This window comes from Orcinus orca, chromosome 2, assembly GCF_937001465.1.
Source record: "Orcinus orca chromosome 2, mOrcOrc1.1, whole genome shotgun sequence".
NCBI classification, from domain to species: Eukaryota; Metazoa; Chordata; class Mammalia; order Artiodactyla; family Delphinidae; genus Orcinus; species Orcinus orca.
This window is the reverse complement of record NC_064560.1, coordinates 6,442,946-6,463,214: the sequence shown is the minus strand read 5'-3', so window position 1 is coordinate 6,463,214 and position 20,269 is coordinate 6,442,946. Positions and strand designations below refer to the sequence as shown.

Genomic DNA, 20,269 nt, shown 5'->3' with positions numbered 1-20,269 from the left:
TTCTAGGGAAAAATGGCTCCAGATATTGGCTACCCTCTCTGAATTTCCTTCTTCTGTTGGACACTGGCTTGACAATTCCTTAATGACTTATAAATTCTCCTATGTCTTTAAGACTATTGAAAAATACTTTGTCAATATTTTATTTTATTTTATTTTTTAAAAATTTTAATTAATTTTTATTGAATGTTGAGTTAGTTTCTGCTGTACAGCAAAGTGAACCTATTCCCATATAGGTCGTTACAGAGTATTGAATAGAGTTCCCTATGCTATACAGTAGGTTCTTATTAGTTATCTATTTTATATATAGTAGTGTGTATATATCAATCCCAATCTCCCAGTTTATGGCCCTCTCTTTCCCCCTTGGTAACCATAAGTTTGTTTTGTATATCTGTGACTCTATTTCTGTTTTGTAAATAGATTCATTTATACCATTTTTTTTTTTTTTAGATTTCACATATAAGCAATATGGTATTTTTCTTTCTCTGTCTCCTTTGTCAATATTTTAAAATTATACTTAGCAGGAGGGTTAGTCTGAAATATCTAGTCTGGTATTATCAGATTTTGAATCTGGATAATTAGGATAAACTATGGTACTACTCCTTTTAGAAATGTAAAAATCTAATGTTGGGAGAATTCCCTGGCAGTCCAGTGGTTAGGACTTGGAGCTTTCACTGCCATGGGGGCGGGTTGAATCCCTAGTTGGGCAACTAAGATCCCACCAGCCACGTAGCACAGCCAAAAAAAAAAAAAAAAAAAATTCCAACGTGGGACTCAGTTTAGGGAAAAGAATTTAGCTTAAAATATTTCAAATTTGAAGTAATATCTATATACCCATTTAGAGTTGTCCAATAGCTAGTTTGAAATACAGGACAGAATCTTCATAAATAAGTCAACTTATTCTTGCATTGGATTTTGCATGTGGAGAAAACTACTTACCAAAGTAGTTTTTGTGCAGTTATCTCTTGCTCAAAAGTCCAAATTGCAGACATAATAGGTGGCCCATCATATGATAAGGGGTTACTAATATTTATTGATCATGAGCTTTGTGGTTTGCTTTGCCCTTTATGTACATAATCTCTTAACATATTTTTAAATATTCCATTTTAAAAATAAGGAAACCTAAACTTTATGGGGTAAGTAACTTGCAGGAGGTTACTTGTCTGGTAAGTGGTGAAACCTGATGATAAATCACAGGATTTCTGTCTGATTCCCAAGAACTTACCTTTTCTATCAACCTATTTCTCCTTTTTAGGTTTGGGACAAGACACTATATCAGACTCTGAAAAGTCAACATAAAAAGCACTAAAAGAACTGCTATTGCCGAGAGGGCCTAGAGGCAATAGCACTCAATAGCAACAAGCAAACCCAGGAACCAGATCTGGGTTTCTGATACCATTGTCCAATAGAAGGAATTCAGCTCCTTTGGAGAAACAGCTGATTCTAAGGCTGGAGCATGTAATATACAAGATGAACCTGGGGTATCTTGTAGCACAGAAAATAAGGAAGTGCTCAAAAACCAAACTGATGGGATATGTCAAGGGGACACAAGAGTCAGCTGAAAGAGCTCCCACAGGCTACTTGAAGAGCAAAATAAATAATATAGTATTGGATTATAACCCAAAGTCTAAAATAAATAATTCTGAGCCCTGTTATGGGCTGAATTGTATCCTCCCCCCCAAAAATTATTTGCTGAAGCCCTAACCACCGGTGATACTATATTTGGAAATAGGGCCTTTAAGGAAGTAAATAAGGCTAAATGAGGTCATAAGTGTGGGGTCCTAGTCCCGAAGGACTAGTGCCCTTTTAAGAGGAAGAGACACCAGAAATCCTTCTCTCTTGGTATGTGCACAGTGAGGATATGGTGAGAAGGTAGCCATCTGTAAACTGAGGAGAGAGGTCTCATCAGGAACCAACCCTACTATTACCTAGATCTTAGAGTTCCAGCCTCCAGAGCAGCAAGAAAATTAATTTCTATTATTGAAGCCACCCAGTCTATGGTATTTTGTTATGGCAGCCCTAGTAGACTAATGCAAGTCCATACTAATATAAATGACTGAATATACAGATAAGTGGGGAGAAGAGACAAATTCCTATACATTAGAATTTTTAAAAAATGTATGTGGATACTGCCCCCTTGAGGAGGTAGAGCACAACTCCCTACACTGTGTGCAGTGACTTTCTTCCAAAGATACAGTATGGAAAGGGGGTAAAAGTACAGAAGATTAACATCATCAGTGGTAATTCATGTTGATAATGTACCCTTGATATGACGTAGTGAGAACGGCACTTTACCTCCCCCAAACTATAATCCCAGTCGAAGCAAAAGAAAAACATTAGACAAACCCAAATTGAGGGCCACTTTACAGAATTTCTCCAAAGTGTCCAGGTCACCCAAAAGAAGCAAAGTCTAAAACTGTCACAGTTTAATGGATCCTAAGGAGACATGATGACTAACTGTGATGTGAGACCCTGGATGGAATCCTGGAGCAAAGCACTAGGTAAAAACTAAAGACATCTGAATAAGGTATGAGTTTCAGTTAATAACAATGTGTCAATATTGGTTCATTAGTTATGATTAATGAACATATTCATGTTAGATCTTAACAGGGGATACTGGGCACAGGGTATATATGGAAACTACCTGTACTTTTTTTTTTTTTTTTTTTTGGTAAGCTTGCTGTAAATCTAAAGCTATTCTAAACTAAACAGTGTATTTAAAACAAAAATGTGAAATGGTGCATTTGTTATGTCTTCCACACGACTTCTATTTTATATTGTTTCTCTGAATATTCCAAAGTGAATATTCACTTACTGTGTGTTGGGAGCAGAGTTTAGCTTAGTTTTGTTTCTTCTCACTGAGCAGGGCCCATGTGTAGTCCATATTCTGCCACATCTTGGTAGAAGCCCAGCTGATAAAGATTTGGGGGAGAGGGGAAGGTGGAGGATCAAAATTGAGCATGTTTATCTGCACGAATAAGGAATTCTTGTAGGTATTTTTTAAAGATTCATGTGAGTCCTCATGTTTGAAACATCTTCACAGTTGTATTCTCTCTCTTTCAATTTTTTTTCTCTTTCTGTAGACAATATCTGAAAATCCCTGAAAAAAAGACATGCTTTTAGATGTTTTGGATTAAATTCTCCATTGTCTTTTTTCCTTTGAATCCTCTTGTTCTCTTTTCCCACAGAGAAACTCCCCGATTTTTTCATTTTATTTTAAGATTATGTTACTGAACCAGATGATACAGTTTTCATCCTTTGCTTCTCAGGCTTAGAAAGAAAGAAAGAAAGAAAAAATGCCCGTGCTGTGGGATTTAGCAAACACTTCTCTCTTCTCTTCCAGACCCTGTCAGCTGCACTTTTCCAACCGCAGTCAAAGTGGCTCTACAACTCCAAACCCTGTTCCTCCTGGATTTTCGTGCTGGCCGTCAACCAAGAACTGGCTCCAGCTGTACTGGCCTCTAATTTGCTTAACTCTTTCCTCTTCTTTACTCTTATGTTGAGAGTTAGAGATGGAGGAAAGGAGATTCATTCATTCTTCCCACAAGTATTTATCGGACACCTATTATATGCCAGCCACTGGGGTTACAGCAGTGAATAAGGCAGGCGAGGTCCCTGCCCATAGAAACCACATTGTGAAGGATGGGTAACATCATGGCGCACTTATTATTGCTACAAGATTTATTTGCATGTGTGCTTTCATTTAGTGCTGATGATGTAGGCACTACTGTCATCCTCATTTACCGAGACACAGATGCCAATTGACTTACCCAATATCATGCAGCTAGTAAGTGACGGAGACACAATTTAAATCAAAGGACTCAGATTCCAGAACGCTTGGATTCCTAACCGTGATAATATTGATAAAATTGTTCTTTTGTGTAGATAAATACGGTCCTATTTCTATCTTTCTCTTTCGACTCTAAAAAAAAATTAAATGCTGCTTCTAAACAATATCTGTAGTCTCATGACAATTCGAAAAAGAAAAAGCAGTTTTTTTCTTTTCTTTTTTTTTTTTTTGAAGAAAATGGTGCCGTTGGCATTCAATAGTTGCTTTTGTAGCATCCATCACCTCTCCCATTTCTAGGTGAACCACAGCCCCCCGCCCCCACCCCATTGCAGAGTATCCAGGTGGTTCAGGTGGGCTGAACCCAGCAGGAACTCTACGGCGAGGCTCTGACTGGCGTAAGCCAAACAGCCTGTGCCTCTTTCCGGCCATGTGATTGGTGGGGGGATGAAGCTCGTGCCCCAGGCATAAACCAATCAACGCCTGGCATTCTAATAGCTACTATGATTCGTTCAGGTTTATAGAACGAGAGACGCGAGGTGAGGCGCTTTCTCCTCCAGGTTAGGAAGGAGGTGGTACGTAACCCCAGTTGCTGGCAGCCATCCTGGAGTAGGAAACTGAAAGCACAGATAAACGGAGCTAAAGTTCTAATTCCACCGCGTCTGATGTCTTCCTCACTCCTCGACTTTTCAGGTACGTGGGTCCTAAATACTCTTTATTAAGTCACTTTGACTTGGAGTTTCTTTTAGTTTCATTCAAAATCGTGCCATCTGACAGATGATTTCTTACATTAGGCATATAAGCCTAAACATTTAAGTAGACCTTTAAAGAACAAATTTCACAAGAAACTAAAACAAGCAAACAGAAAACTCCACTGAATTATCCAAAGGGCTTCAAACGTCCAGAGAACATTTGCAAACAAATTTGGATCTCTGATTTGTGTGAAAAAAAAAAAAAAAAAAGTAAAGTACGCCTAGACCTGGGATTCCTTTGTTTTACACGTGAAGATAATCAAGATTGAGGTTAATAGCTTGGGCCCAGATGCAACAGATGCTCAGTTAATTGGCCCTCGCTATACTGGGTTCACGTTTTAGCACACAATTGTCTTGGATTTTGTTGCTAAAAACACTCCTGTTTTTGCCAAACAACACTGTTTTGGAGGTTTGCCACCACAAACACAGAGAGCTTGCTGTGATGAAGATTTGTGCGTTTGGCGGGACCACGAGATTATAATAGTGTGAGAGGCAAGACAAACCTGTATGTCTTCAATTAGTCATACATTATCCAGCAGATTTAAAACAGCGGCTTCATTCTCATTAACTAGCAGCTAAGAGTGGAGATACTAGTGAAGCGATTTAAGACCTGAAAATGCACGGGGAGTTACGTTCTGTCTGAGTGTGTACACTTCCAAGGACATTCTCTCCATGTCCAACTTAATGTTCTACAGAGATCTTAGCCTCTAAGGACACAAGGCCAAAGCTAATTAGGAATCCGTTGAGATGTAGCCCAGTAAGGCTCGACTTTTACCAAATTGGGAAGATGGCAGTCAGGAGAAAGGTTAGCTCTCTAATCTGAGACAACCCATGATGCCTTCAGCTTCCCTGTTAGCTTAGTTGGCCCAAGAAGGCTCTGTGGGATAGCACAGTGAAAATGGCAGCTCTCCACTCTGCTCTTAGAACAAAATATTAAGAAAATAGAAATCTGCCTGGCAGTGGAAAAAGATGGTTAGAAGATTTTACCTTCCATTTTTATTTCTTTTAATGTTAACTTCTGTGTCTGACACTTGGGCCATGGATAGGCTTCAGTCATATATTTATTCCCACAGGAATAAAATAAACCTGGATCTCGGCCCTGTTCTAGTAAAACTAAAGAGGGTGCAACTTGTGTGTAGTAACAAATGTGACTCCCTCTGAAAGCGGCGCCTGGGCTCTGAACACACGGTGCTACCAAAGCCAGTGTTGATGGGTTGTGTGGAACTTGGAACGTAGTTTTTGATAGGAACAAATGGGATTAGCCCAAAGGCCAGCCCACCTGGTTTGCTCATAATGGCTTCATAAGGGAACCGTCTGTTACAAAACCCAGTCACGGTGTTAACGGTGCTTCTGGCGGGAAATGGTTCAGACCACACTTGGGTTGCCGTCCTTCTCTCTGGCAGCAGTGGGCTTGGGGTCCTCCTTGGCTGTTGCATAGGGACACAGAGTTGGTTGAACTCTGGAGAAGGTTGTTGATGGGTGGGAATAGGCAAGGACTCAAGTATGGAAGCAAATAGGATTGAGGGGCTGTGAAAGAGAAGACGAGGCAGTGAGGGGATGAGAAGGTTGGAGGCTCCTAACAGCATAAGCCCTGAGGTCTCTGCTTATGGCTTGTTTCCTTTTCAAAAAATTCTTATCTTTGAGGACAGTATCAGGGTTGCAGATTTTCCTAAGGTCACCTCATAGACAAAGGAAATGATGGGGCATTAGTTACATTTAAAGAATTGGGGTTTCTAGGGGATCTTGACATAAGCCTGGGCTCTTCTAACACAGTTGTTACCAATCAGGGTTCTTGGCCTCCTTAATCAATAGAAATTGATCAGAGGCCAGGCAAGAAATTCAGGCAAGGCTTTATTAGGGCCCCTGCTGCAGCAGGAGGGAGTGAGGGCAAGCAACAGGTTCCCTTGCTGAGGGAGGCAGGCTGGTTCCCTATATGGGGTGAGGGTAGGGATGGGTCCAGGGGTCGGGCCGGAAGGGTGGCTTAGGTGTTTTGCCCACCACTTTGTGGTGTTGAGTGCAGGGGGCATGCGCAGTACCCTGCTTTTGCTCCCGACACCTTGTTTTTGCTCCCGGCTCTTCAGAAGTGGCAGTTGGGCTTTTTTTGGTCTTTTTGTATCTTTTGGCCAGAATTTGCCCCAACTGTGCACGCACACAGTTATTTTTAGTCCCTTATAGTTTACTTGTGTTTTATAGCTCGAGGAGACATTTGTCCAGGGGCAAGCATTGCAGCACTGCAGCAAAGGGCCCCAGGCCTGTCTCACAATGAACTATAGATTCTGATTTTATTGAACACCTCCTCAGAGTTTCGTGTACTGGACTTTTCAGCAGTTACGGCCATCAGAAAGAAAAGTCAAAATTGAATAGATGTCAAATTTTACCCCGACATGGACATCACTGTAACCAAGGCCTCATTATAATTTCATCTTATGCAAGGCAAAACAAAATTCAGCTGCTTGTTGACATGTGAGCAGAGTTCAAATTTTATTTTTCTTTATTTGTCAATTTTAATTTAGTTCCATTTTTATTTCCGGAAGTACACATTAATTTTTGCATAGAAAACACAACTACACATCTTTTAAATGGTTGGTCTGTGTGAACAAAAACCATCTACAGTGAAATATATAAACTTGGGAGAAAGTTTCATGTCCCCCAAATCGTCAGGATTCATTGTCCCTACAAGAATGAAAGTACAGGCATTAATTTTGGGTCCACTTTATAGTTAGTTGTAATGTGACGAGTGGCTTTTGAGAGGAGCTGGAGAGTTTTCGGCATTCAAACGGTGATTGTAGGGCTTATTCATTGGAAAGCACTAAATGCGTCAGTTCCTGTTTCAAGATGACATGCAAATTTTACATATACTTGTGGGGTTTTTTTAAGTTTGAAGTTTTATTTTTTAACTTTATTGAAGTGTAGTTGATTTGCAGTGTCCTGTTAATTTCTGCTGTACAGCAAAGTGATTCAGTTATATATATACATATATATATGCACACACATTCTTTTTCATATTCTTTTCCATTATGGCTTATCACGGGATATTGAATATAGTTCCCTGCGCTCTACAGTAGGACACTGTTGTTTACTTGTGGGGTTTTAACCTATGACTTAGTTTATGAAAGAGAAATATCGTTGTAAATGTATAATATTTATATATAACATATATTTGTATATAAAATTATAATACTCATATTATAGGTATTATTTAAGCTGATAATAATCCCTGATTATTAAATTATTATTTCTTGCTATGACACTTGGTCCAGGTTATCGTTAATGAAAAAGTGTCGCTTTCCGCCATCTTTCCGTGTCACTGTCATGGTGCCCATGAAGGTCCTGGCGGATACTCTCAAGAGCATCAATGATGCTGAAAAGAGAGGCAAACCCCAGGTTCTCATTAGGCCATCCTCCGAAGTCATCATGCAGTTTCTAACTGTGATGGTGAAGCATATGGTTACGTTGGCGAGTTTGAAATCATTGATCACAGAGCTGGGAAAATTGTTGTGAACCTCACAGGCAGGCTAAGCTGGTGTGGAGTGATCAACCCCAGATTTGATGTGCAATTCAAAGATCTGGAAAAATGGTAGAATAACCTGCTCCCTTCACGTCAGTTTGATTTCATTGTACTGCCAACCTCAGCTGGCATCATGGACCATGAAGCAATATGAAAACACACAGGAGGGAAAATCCTGGGATTCTTTTTCTAGGGAGGTAATATATCTGTGCACATAAAATGCCTCAGTGGACACACACACACACACACACACACACACACACACACATAGAGACACACACAAAGTATAATGTGTAAGCTCTTTAGAATTGGGAACTCTACCTTCCATGTTCTTTGAATCTCCTTAAGACCCAACCTCTTGCTCTCCATCTTTTTATATAAATCAGAACCTGTTCTATATCCCGGCAGTGTAAGTACTCACTCGAGGTCTGGTTATCTTTCTTTACTCTGGTCTTCTTATCACCTCCACCTGCTCAATATTCTAGTTGTTCTCTTCAAGTGTTGCCTCTTTGTCAATATCAACTGTTAATCCTCTTAATTCTTTCTGATTTTCCAGTGTAATCAGCTTTGCTCACTTTACCAGCTTTCTGTTATCACAGGCTTCCTGAAATCCCCCCACGCTCCAGTCTCCTTGCAGGGCAAGAAAAAATTGAAGATAAACATTTGATAGCCATCATCTGAGCACACTTTTTATGTGTCAGGCAATAGGATAGGTTCTGGGGACAAGATACAGTCTCTGCCCTCAAAGAGTTAAAATCCAGGCAGATTAAGCAGCCTGGTAGACTCTTCCAGGAACTTCTGTCTCTCTGCTAGGAAGGGAAAGGGCTGTTGTGAATGAATAGTTTGGGTGCTACCCACCCTGCCATGTTTACCTATCAAGTGTGCCCCAGAGCATTGTATGGTGCTAAGGAAATATGCCATTCCCCAGTCTCACTTCACAGAGGACCAAGCAGACGGGCAGAGGTGGTGGCCATTTGATAAATAAATTCATTTCAAAATTTAAACACTCCAAGAACATTCCAACTTTCCTACCAAAAAGTCCCGTTCCTTTTTGACCACTGTGATGTGTGTCCATACTTACAGAAAGATTGCTTTGAACGTTATTTATTTATTTATTTTTGCGGTACGCGGGCCTCTCACTGCTGTGGCCTCTCCCGTTGCGGAGCACAGGCTCCGGACGCGCAGGCTCAGCGGCCATGGCTCACGAGCCCAGCCGCTCCGCGGCATGTGGGATCTTCCCGGACCGGGGCACGAACCCGTGTCCCCTGCATCGGCAGGCGGACTCTCAACCACTGCGCCACCAGGGAAGCCCTTGAACTTTATTTAATCGGCAAATCAGTCCACAGAAGTTACTCAGCAGGGGTTGTGATGCGCCAGGTTCTGGGGACACAGCAGAGAACAAAGCCAAGACCCTGCCCTCAGGAGTTCGCAAGCCTCAGGGAGAGAAGAGATGGGGGACCTGTCACAGCGTCACTGAGCTCATTTCTCTTAGGCTTGGTCTGATTTAGTTCATGTCATGTAAGTCTATAGATGGCTGGTTTGGTTTGCTCAGTGGAAGCAAACCTGGAACTCGGAACTTCCAAGCCTGCAGGGTGTGACAAGACCCCTTAAAGTGGTTCACTCCGCAGCGGTAACAATGGCTTCTTCTCTGCTCTGCTGTTGATTTTACTGGCTTTGTGTGTGGATTGCTTTTCAGTAGAGAGACAGTGGGAACCTTAACTGCCCTGAACTGAGTCACAAGAGTCTCCTTTTGCCAAATTCTTCTACAAGATAGACCGTCTCCCGTTCGTTGTGTACTCCTGTGAAACTCATAAAGGTGGACATAATCCACAACGTGACTAAGTTTTTCTAGAGGGATTTTGATTTCTGGGAAAACCAATGGTAAACAAAAGCCTGGGGTACAGCCTTCAAAGCACTGAGAAGGCAAATATCTAAGCAGAGTGGGGTTTGAGCCATGTCAGTCCACTCCTGGCCTCACCCTCGTACAGCCAACAATTCGCTCCTCCTTACTGAGGTCGTGACGTGTCCCTCCGTCCTCATTCAGGACCCTATGCAAACGTGCGCTGGCAACAAGGACCTTCTTCAGATGGCACTATTAGTCTCTCTCGTTCTTTCTAACACTGTGACTTCCAGAGGGGATGAATACCATTCTGGCCAGGTGGTGTTCTGATGGATTGGGGGGGTCTATCTAGTTCTTTTAGCCACCCCTCTACAACGTGGGAAAGAAGGACACCCCTGTTACTGACTACCTGTGCCTGGTACTCTCTGATGCTTGAGGAGGGACAGTCTTCTAGGCTGATGAGGCTGCCCACTCAACGCTGTGATGGTTAATTTTATGCATCCACTTGGCTGGGCTGTAGTGCCCAGATATTTGGTCAAACGCTACTCTGGGTGTGTCTGTGAGGGTGTTTTGCATGAGAGTAACATTTAAATGGATGGACTTTGAGTAAAGCAGGTTGCCCTCCATAATGTGGGTGGGCCTCACCTAATCAGTTGAAGGCCTGAATAGAACAAAAGATTGAGTTCCCCCAAGCAAGAGGAAATTCTGCCAGCAGACAGCCTTTGGACTTGAACTGCAACACCAACTCTTCCTTGGGTCTCCAGCATGCGAGCCCACCCTTCAGATTTTGGTCTTGCCAGCCTCCATAATTGTGTGAGCCAATTCCATAAAGTACATCTCTCTTCTCTCTCTCACTCTCTTTTTTAATAAATTTATTTATTTATTTTTTGTCTGTATTGGGTCTTCGTTGCTGCATGCAGGCTTTCTCTAGTTGCGGAGAGCGGCGGCTACTCTTCGTTGCGGTGCGTAGGTTTCTCGCTGTGGTGGCTTCTCTTGTTGCAAAGCATGGACTCTAGGCATGTGGGCTTCAGTAGTTGTGGCTCGTGGGCTCTAGAGCGCAGGCTCAGTAGTTGGGGCTCGTGGGCTCTAGAGCGCAGGCTCAGTAGTTGGGGCGCACGGGCTTAGTTGCTCTGCGGCATGTGGGATCTTCCCGGACCAGGGCTCAAACCCATGTCCCCTGCATTGGCAGGCAGATTCTTAACCACTGTGCCACCAGGGAAGCCCCTCTCACTCTCTCTCCTCTCTCACTCTCCCTCTTGTACGCACTATCTATCTACACACACACACGCAGTACATCCTAGTGGTTCTGTTCTCTGGAGAAGTCTGACTAATATACTTAGTCAACAGATATCGGGGCTCCCAAGCGTCCTCACAGGGAGTCCTTTGGCCCCCAAACTTTGGGATGCTATCGCTCTAACCGAGTGATGGCACAGGTATCATGGCCCCTCCCTGAACTGAAGAGGCAGTCATGAAATTTGGAGGGTGCAAAAGAATATGGAGGAAGGATTGTTCTACATAGCAACCTGGGGCAGCTGAGCGCATGTACTGTGACTGTGCCATGGCAATACCCCAGCTGACCCCTGGGCCCATTCAAAACATTACATGCAATCCAGCCGAACTCTGAGTGGCCTTTTATCTGCCGTGACATTACGTTATGCGGCCAACTAGTGGACATGTCCATGGATTGACTGAGTTAGTTAGAGGAATTTGGACCGTTGGAACCCCTTCTTGTCTTGGTCAAATTGAGCAATTAACACCAGGGACTTTAAAATGAAATGTGACCTGCTTGCTAAAGAAGGATGTGGTGGCAACAATAAACTATCTACGAGCTCTTCTTCTACCCAAGCTCACAAGGAGGATATTTTCATGGAGGGAGAATATATGGCTAGCAAAGGTTAATAATCTCCTTGTACCCTGGCTTGACTTGTGTTGGGATTACATTTTTTTCCTTGCTTTCCCTATGGGGCTGTCCTCCAGAAGAAGGTGACTCTTAACTGACATGTTTCCTGCAGTCGTCCCACTTTTCAAAGAGCCCTGCTTTCTTACAGTGTGTTCCACCTTGCCTCCTGCCCTTCCCCCCATTGTTTTTTAAATATTTATTTATTTAGGCTGTGTTGGATCTTTGTTGTGGCACGTGGGATCTCTAAGTTGCGGCATGCGGACTCTTAGTTGTGGCGGTTCCCCGACCAGGGATCGCACCCGGGCCCCCTGCATTGGGAGCGTGGAGTCTTACCCACTGGACCACCAGGGAAGTCCCTCGCCTCCCACTGTTATCAGAGTTGAGCTTTGTTTCCACCGGTGGCTCTTGTTCTGATAGCAAGTGTGTACAAGCCATGGGCCTATCTACTCAGTCAAGTCCAATCAGAAGAGCAGTGATTCAGATCCTGTTGGGGCCACATTAACTTAGTGAATTAAATACTTAGGGATAAGAGATGTACCTGGCTAGCTCAAGCTGACGAGAAGATTCTCTCTGAGTGATATATTGTAAAAACACCATCAATAGCTAACTTTAAACATGCCCACTATAACTTTCACTTCTCATCCAAGAAAGAGAATCAAAATAATATTCTTGGGGAAAGGCTTGAGCACAGACTAAAATGTATTCTTCTTTCCCCTGTACCACCTAAAGGGAAATAATCTCAAACAGCATTTGAAGTCCTTGCCTGTTAGCCCCATACTGAAGGTACACTCATCACTGGATCAAGAGCTGTCACCCTGTTTATCAAGAAGGCCTTCTGATTCCACAGATGACCTAAGCATATAACATCCCCACAGGTTACCTGGCCCCAAATATCTCCCAGTTCAGCTGACCACATAATATCAGAATTCAGTCCTCATTTTGTATCCCAATGTTGTAAAGCATTGCTCAAGGATAGTAGTTCACCACCCTGGCTATGCCCCCAGAATCACTTGTGGAGTTTGAAAAAATATCTGTGTGCCCAGGCTCCACCCCTAGTCTGATTCAGTAGATCAAGGATGAGGCCCAATGAGCTGTAGTCTTAACTTCGCAGGTGATTTTGGTGTCAGACCAAACAGCCCACTGTCCTAGACCTTCTGGTTCCATCTGCCTACTGTACACAGACCATCAGCCATATGGATTGCATCAGTTGGTACTCCAGTGAGAACTCCAGAGTAGCACCTCTTACTCAAAAAGACACATGCTCTTTGTGTTCACGACAGAATTCAGTTGTAATGACTCACTGTGGCTCACTGGCCAGAGCCCTCCCTTTGGCATCCATCATCATTCCCCTCCTGCTGGTCCCCTGCCGTCCCTGGCACTACTGTTACCCTAACAGCTGGTCAGTATTAAGGAAGCTATTACCATATACATATAAGGAGTTTTATAACTAGTGCTGGGCCCTGGGGAGAAGAGGTAAGGGGGTGGGTTGTGAGTCTGGGCTGGCCTCCAGATACAATGTACGTTCTGCTCAAGGCAGCTGCTGGAAGAACACAACTTCTGGGTCTCTGAGGTAACAAGAGATGCTATCTTCAAGGTCTTCACACCTCTGTACATTCTATTAATGCTTCTCTAGATCACCAAGACCCAAGACTCCCTTCTCCACCTCACATCCCTGAGTGTGTGCTGGAAGAGCTTGTGGGCATCCAACAGCATTAAAATCAGCCACTAGGAAGTGTCTGGCTCAGAGACGTAGGTACAGGAACTCTTCTTCCACCTCAGAAATGTTCTGGGGAACATTAGGGTCGGCCCTGGGTAGCTGTTGTAGGAAAGCTCCTGGTGGAAGGAGTCACACCTGGTGGGAAGGGGCGTCTGCATTCAGTAAGCCCTTTGATGACTCAACCCACTAAAATCCATGGGTGCAATTCCTTTTAATAAAAGCTACGGCAACTGTTTTCTTTGACTTGGGGAATGTTCCCAGACTCTGTGCCCATCCTCTGGTTTCACTTACCCTGTCTCCCTTGGCTTCTAGCCAGGGGTCACCCTCCTACCTATAATTTCTTTCCATCTCTTCTCTTTAATTCCAGCCGCTTTGAATTTCTGATTGGATGTTCTACAGGTTTCTGACTTAAATTCCTCTCAGAGATGCTGGTTCTTGGGTCTCTAGTGGTCAAGTGACATTTTCCCCAACATCCTTCCCAGGTTTGGGGGATGGAACACCACAACTCAGGCCCGACACCTAAACTTCCATTTTTGGGCGGGTAGGTGAAGGGGCTGCACCCAAAACATCCAGCAAGACTCAGTAGGAAAATTATTGCAACTTCCTGCATGGAGGGGAAAACAGCAGAAGAATACCCAGTCCCAGTGGGGTTTCTTCCTCTGATTGCCATAGCAGTTTCAGGAGGACTGAGTTATTTCTTAATTGCTTCATGGTTATCTAACTCCTGACTTCTCGTTTCTTTCATCTTACTAGATTGTTAGCCCTTTTGGGGTAAGAATGATGTACTGTGTGTCCTCATAGTATCTGGTAGAGCCTTTTACTTGGAATACGGGACCAAATTACATCAATATGTTTAAACACTAAGAAATATGCAGATATACGTAACTAGTGCTATCTCTATATACAGAGCTAGAAATAAATGGGATGGCCTCAGAGAAATTTCTGTGATTTTAAATGAAATGTGCTAGTTGAATAATCAGAGGCCTCTAGGAAGAGTCAGTGAGAATGTATCCAGTCGTTCTAGGAGGGGAGCAGGTGTCTTACAAATCCAACAGAAGGATTTACTGAGAATGGCTGAACTCCATGCTCAGAAATGAGAGCTACATACAATTACCTGGATGTTTTGCCAGATCTCTCCCGCAAAGCTAAAAGGAACATCTAGTGGGTTATGACAATCTTTTACTCTTTCTTCATTCATGAACCTATGATAGCAGTAACCTGGGTGGGTTAGAGACTCTTGTCTGGAATCTTCTTTCTCCAGGGATTTGTTGTGCACCAGCTGTGCTGTGATTGTTTGTTTGTTTCAAAGTTCCTGTAACTAAACACAAAACATAGCTAGACTTAGGTCACTGCTCCCAGTGTCGTCTCTAACTGATGAATCTTCATGAATTGATGTTTAGGGAAGATTTTGCTTTTCCCCGTGTATTTTGCAAATGCTGGCTAGACTCTTCAAATTGATGTTGCATCTCTCTGTCTCTCTCTCTCTACCTAGATTAAACTGTGTTTGGGGTCTCCTTGCAGGCTTTATTCTCTTTGGGCAACGAGGTTCTTTTCGTCCAACTAACATACTCAGTGTGTTGTTTTAAACAGCTTTGGGCGGGGGGTGTTCCGTCCCTTTCTGCTTCGAGTCTGAGTGGAAAATGGGTTTCCATCTGTGCTGCCACGACACTCGCTGTGTCTCAGAATCCAGCAGCTCTGATGCATTGTCTCCATCCACTCCCACTGGGCTCAAAGGCAGGGCCCGTGGGAGCTGTGGTTGATAGGGGATGAGAAGGAGGGTGGGCGCTGCTGTTTGTATCAGTAATTGGAGATGACAGTTGTTCAATGATGGGGGAAAGGAATGCATTGTAAAAATCCCCTTTAATCCCTAATCATTTTTTAAATCAAAACAATGTGTATAATTTAATCAATGGAGAGCCAGTGGTAGATTCTGTGGACAGAGTAGGTTAAGAAAATGTACTAAGGAAATATGATTTTTGTTTCTAGGCACGAGACAAAATAGGAGGAGACAGAGGTAGGAAGGTTGGGGAGACACTTTTACAGGAGCCAGGCCTATGGCTGCTTAACTGTGGAGAAAGGAAACAGTTGGGACCGGGTAACGGATTGGAAGGAGTGAGGGAAGAGAGATGATGTGCACCACAAGGTCCAAAAGAACATGAACGCTGCTGCCAACACTTAGAAACCAGAGAATGTGGAAGCGGGATCTGTTGTGGGTTAATGAGCTGCCTTCGTGACAGCACTTCAAACAAGAGGTCAACTGCCCACGCTCATTGGCTCACATGTTCCTCAGTCTTGGGTTCTTGAGTTGGCCTGAGCCCCAGCACTGCGCTCTGGGTGCAGAGTTTACAGGCTGATTGTTCCCATACTGCTTACTTTCCTCCAGACTCGCTCCCAGCAGTGCATAGAACTCAGCTTGCTGCCAGCCTGTGTGCATCTTCAAGGACTCGGGGGACTTGCTGCTGCAGTTCTGTGAAAACAAAGCTGTATCTTCTCCAAGGGGTATTCCAGGTACACCCCATAGAGCTCCTCTAAAAAGTGTAATGCTGGATAGAAAGTAAGTTTTTTTATGAATCCATCAAAAAGTCTATCTGGTGGCCTTCTTTTTCAGTTTGCATATGGAGGGGACTGGGGTTGGGGAAAGGAGTGAGAAACAAGGGGGACAGCTCAGGAGATGCATTGGGGGCAGTGAAGGGGGGAGTATTTTCTGGTGTGGCTTGGCTTTTGTTTTGTTTTGGAGAGCGGTAAAGCCCGTGGCTCAATTTGGTTTTGATTAGCTGCAATTGCTGAAAAGAGACCCTTTGTCTTGGGCAAAGCCAGAGAGCAGTTGATATAGCAGTAATGTAATCCCAGATGCTTGGTTTGGTTTCCTTGATTAAGGCCAACAGTGATAAGCACAGGCAATTCTCTGTAGAGGGAGCTGAGGCAGTCCTGTAAGGGCCTGATTCAAAATGGTGCCAGAGTCCTAAGATGGGATTTCAAGTGTATCTGGAATTATGGCTCAGTGGATTCCGGTAATGTAGGTGAGCTGTTTAAACCAGAGAGCATGGGTTTCTGAATAGGGCCGAGTTACAGGGTTACGTCTATGTTTTCATGAGGTCCTGGCCAGCAGCTGTGTGTGTGTGTGTGTGTCTTTGTCTATGTGTGTCTGTGTTTTGAGTTTAATTCTAGGAAGCAGAGTTAGGAAATCAGAGGCTGTCTTGTGTGCTTCCACGGTTCCAAACATTTTTTTCTCTCTTAACAACTCAGACATTCTAAATCTCATGCAGAAGTATTCAAAAATACCGTAACTGGAAAGACTTGAGTCAAGCCATTAACAGCTTGCTGGCACTAAATAAGGAAATGAAAGATGATCCCACTGGTACTGGGGAATCTCTGCGTGGATCGTGAGGCTTTTTCTAGTCACAAGAAGAGGTTTGTCATCCCCGGCCACATCTGTCTTCCATGTAACTCACAGCCCCTGGGTACTAAAAGAATAATGAAAATACCCTTTTCTTTTCCCTCCTCCAAAGTTCTGGGACCCACCTTCACCCATTTCCTCTACCAAAGAAACAAAGACATTTCCAAGTATGTATTTAAGTTAGGAACAGTTCCAATTCTTAAGGAAATTAAATAAAAATAAAACCCCTGAATTTAAGAATAAATCAAAAAATCAAGTTAATCACATAGTCCTCATAAGTAATGGGTAAAGTTTTAGCACATAAGTCAGTCTTTGAATTGATGACATCACAAATGTCAGTGCATTCAACAGGATAGAAATGTGGAGCATCTCCAATTTTTACTGACAGCACTAAGAGCATTGCATGCTAATATAACTGCATAGCATGCCTTTTATTAAAGCAATTATATTGTATTTTTCATGCTAATTGTCAAGACGGTGAAAGTACAGAAAACATGCATGGGGAACATTTTTGGTAAATTGATAACATGTCATGTCTTTGGGCTGGAAGATTTTCTCATATTATAAGAACTGCTAATATTTGACCTGACCTATATATTTTGGAAATTATGCCGTAGCGATGAATAGTTCTAGAGGCTCTATTCAATTTTTTTTAAGGTCAAATTGCAATAAATGTGTTTTTTTCCTTATCATGAAACCAACACGTTTATGAAGAAATTAGAATATACAACTAAGCATAACAAAGAAAATAAAAGCAATCAATAAGACTTCCTCCCCAGAATTAAGTCCTCTTAAAACCTTGGTGCATACTTTTCCATGTCCTTTGCTCTGTATGCATGTAGTAGGGTGACCAGCTGTCCCAATTTGATGACTGAGGAGTTTCCTGGGGCCTTCAGTTATCAAACTGATCAGTTCTGGGCAAAATGGGAGAGTTGGTTGTGTAGATGTATTTGTGCATGTGCGTGTGCGTGCACGCGCGCACGCACACACACACACACACAAACATAAACATACACATGCATTAATAAATATTGTAAAACCATTTTCATTAGAAATGTCAAGTGCTGGGCCAGCCCTAAACGCTTTCCATGCATTCTCATGATTCCCAGTATTCAAGAGAGCATTTTTAAAGCTTAGAGAGGCATTTTTTCATTAGCGCGTGTCCTGTTATAGCCTGAGTCTGTTTCCTCATTGGGGCAGGGTGGTAGTCAGCCACGTCTATGTATTTTTTTCTATTTTGTCATTTCCTTTTTAATTTTAGTTCTGGTTTTCTACATACAGAAATTGTAAAATTTTATGTCAGTGCTATCATTTTCTCACTATAGGTAATGCTTAGAAAGTCTTTTTTCCATCCCAAGGCCATCTAAAGTCACTTAGAACTTTTACTAATACTCTTAAAATGTTTTTTCTAATGTTTTACTGAGATATAATTGATAAATAACATTGTATTAGTCCATGGTATGAAACATAATGATTTGACATATGTATATATCGCAAAATGTTTACCACAATTTAATTAACATCCGTCATGTCACATGGTTACAGTTTTTGTCTTACAATGAGAGCTTTTAAGACTACTCTCTTAGCAACTTTCAAAATGCAATACAGTATTGTTAACTATAGTTATGCTGTATATTACATCCCAAGACATTATCTTATAATTGTAAGTTTGTATCTTTTGACTGCCTTCACCCATTTCACCTCACCCCCTGCTTTAGGCAAACACCAATCTGTTCTCTGTATCTGTGCTCAGTTTGTGTTTTTAGATACCACATGTGAATGAAACAACACAGTATTTGTCTTTCTCTGTCTGACATATTTCACTTTGAAAAATGCCCTCAAGGTCCATCCACGTTGTCACAAAAGGCAGGATTTCCTTCTTTTTTACGGCTGAATAATATTTGTATATTTATATATATATATGTATATTCAGCCTTAAAAATAAGGAAATTCATATATATATATATATATATATATATCCATATATATCACATTTTCTTTATCCATTCATACATCAATGGACATGTGAGTTGTTTCTATGTCTTGGCTATCATGAATCATTCTGTGGTGAACATGGGGACACAGATAACCTTTTGGAGACAGTTATTTAGTTTCCTTTGGATAAATACCCAGAAGTGGAATTGTTGGATCACATGGTAGTTTTATTTTTAATTTTTTTTTTAAATTTTTTGAGGAATCTCCATACTGTTTTCCATAGTGGCTGCACCAATTAACATTCCCACTAACAGTGCACAAGGGTTCCCTTTTCTCTATATCCTGGCCAGCACTTTTTCTCTCTTGTGATTTTGGTAATAACCATTCTAATAGGTGTGGTTGATATCTCATTGTGGTTTCGATTTGTATTTCCACGATGATTAACAATGTTGAGAACCTTTTCACGTATCTATTGGCCATCTGTATGTCGTCTTTGGAAAAATGTCTATTCAGATCCTCTGCCCATAGTTTAATCAGATTGTTTTGTTTTTTTGGCTTTTTTGCTATTGAATTGTATGAGTTTTTATATATTTTGGCTGTTAGCCCCCATCAGACATACGATTAGCAAATATTTTCTCCCAGTGCATAGGCCATAGACTGCCTCTTCATTTTGTTGATGGTTTCCTTTGCTGTGCAGAAACTTTTTAGTTTGATGTAATCCCACTTGTTTATTTTTGGTTTTTCCTTTGTTTTTCATGTCAAATCCAAAAAAATCATTGCCAAGACCAATGTCAAGGAGTTTTCCTCTAGGACCTTTATGATTTCATATCTTCTGTTAAGTGTTCAATCCATTTTGAATTGATGTTTGTGTGCAGTGTAAGACAGTGATCCAGTTTCATTCTTTTGCATATGACTGTCCAGTATTCCCAGTATAATTTCTTGAAGAGACTCTCCTTTACTCCCCCTGCCTTATATATTCTTAGCTCCTTTGTTGTAAATTAATTGACCACGTACATATGAGTTTATTTCTGGACTCTCTTTTCTGTTTCCTTGGTCTATGTGTCTGTTTTTTATGCCAATACCATACTGTTTTGATTGCTATACCTTTGTAACGTAGTTGGAAATCAGGAAGCATAATGCCTCCTGCTATGTTCTTTCTCAAGGTTACTTCAGCTATTGAGGGTCTTTGTGGTTCCATACAAATTTTAGGATTGTTTGTTCTGTTTCTGTTAAAAATCCCTTTGGAATTTTGGTAGGAATTTCATTGAATCCATAGATTGCTTTGGGTAGTGTGGACACTTTTAACAATTTAATTCTTCCAATCCATGAATGGTTATTTGTGTCTTCTTTCATCAGTGTTGTATATTTTCCATGTACAGGTCTTTACCTACTTTGTTAAATTTGTTTTTAGATATTTTATTATTTTGATGCAATAA

At 41.9% G+C, this 20,269-nt stretch overlaps 1 long non-coding RNA gene across 1 annotated transcript in view; it reads left to right on the top strand.

Moving 5' to 3' along the window:
* LOC117196125 (uncharacterized) overlaps positions 1-20,269 on the top strand; it is a 224,209-nt gene that overhangs the window by 124,897 nt on the left and 79,043 nt on the right. The window contains exons 8-9 of the long non-coding RNA XR_004476189.2: positions 1,253-4,477; positions 15,885-16,055. This is a non-coding gene — a long non-coding RNA (uncharacterized LOC117196125). The remainder of the gene's footprint in view (positions 1-1,252; positions 4,478-15,884; positions 16,056-20,269) is intronic.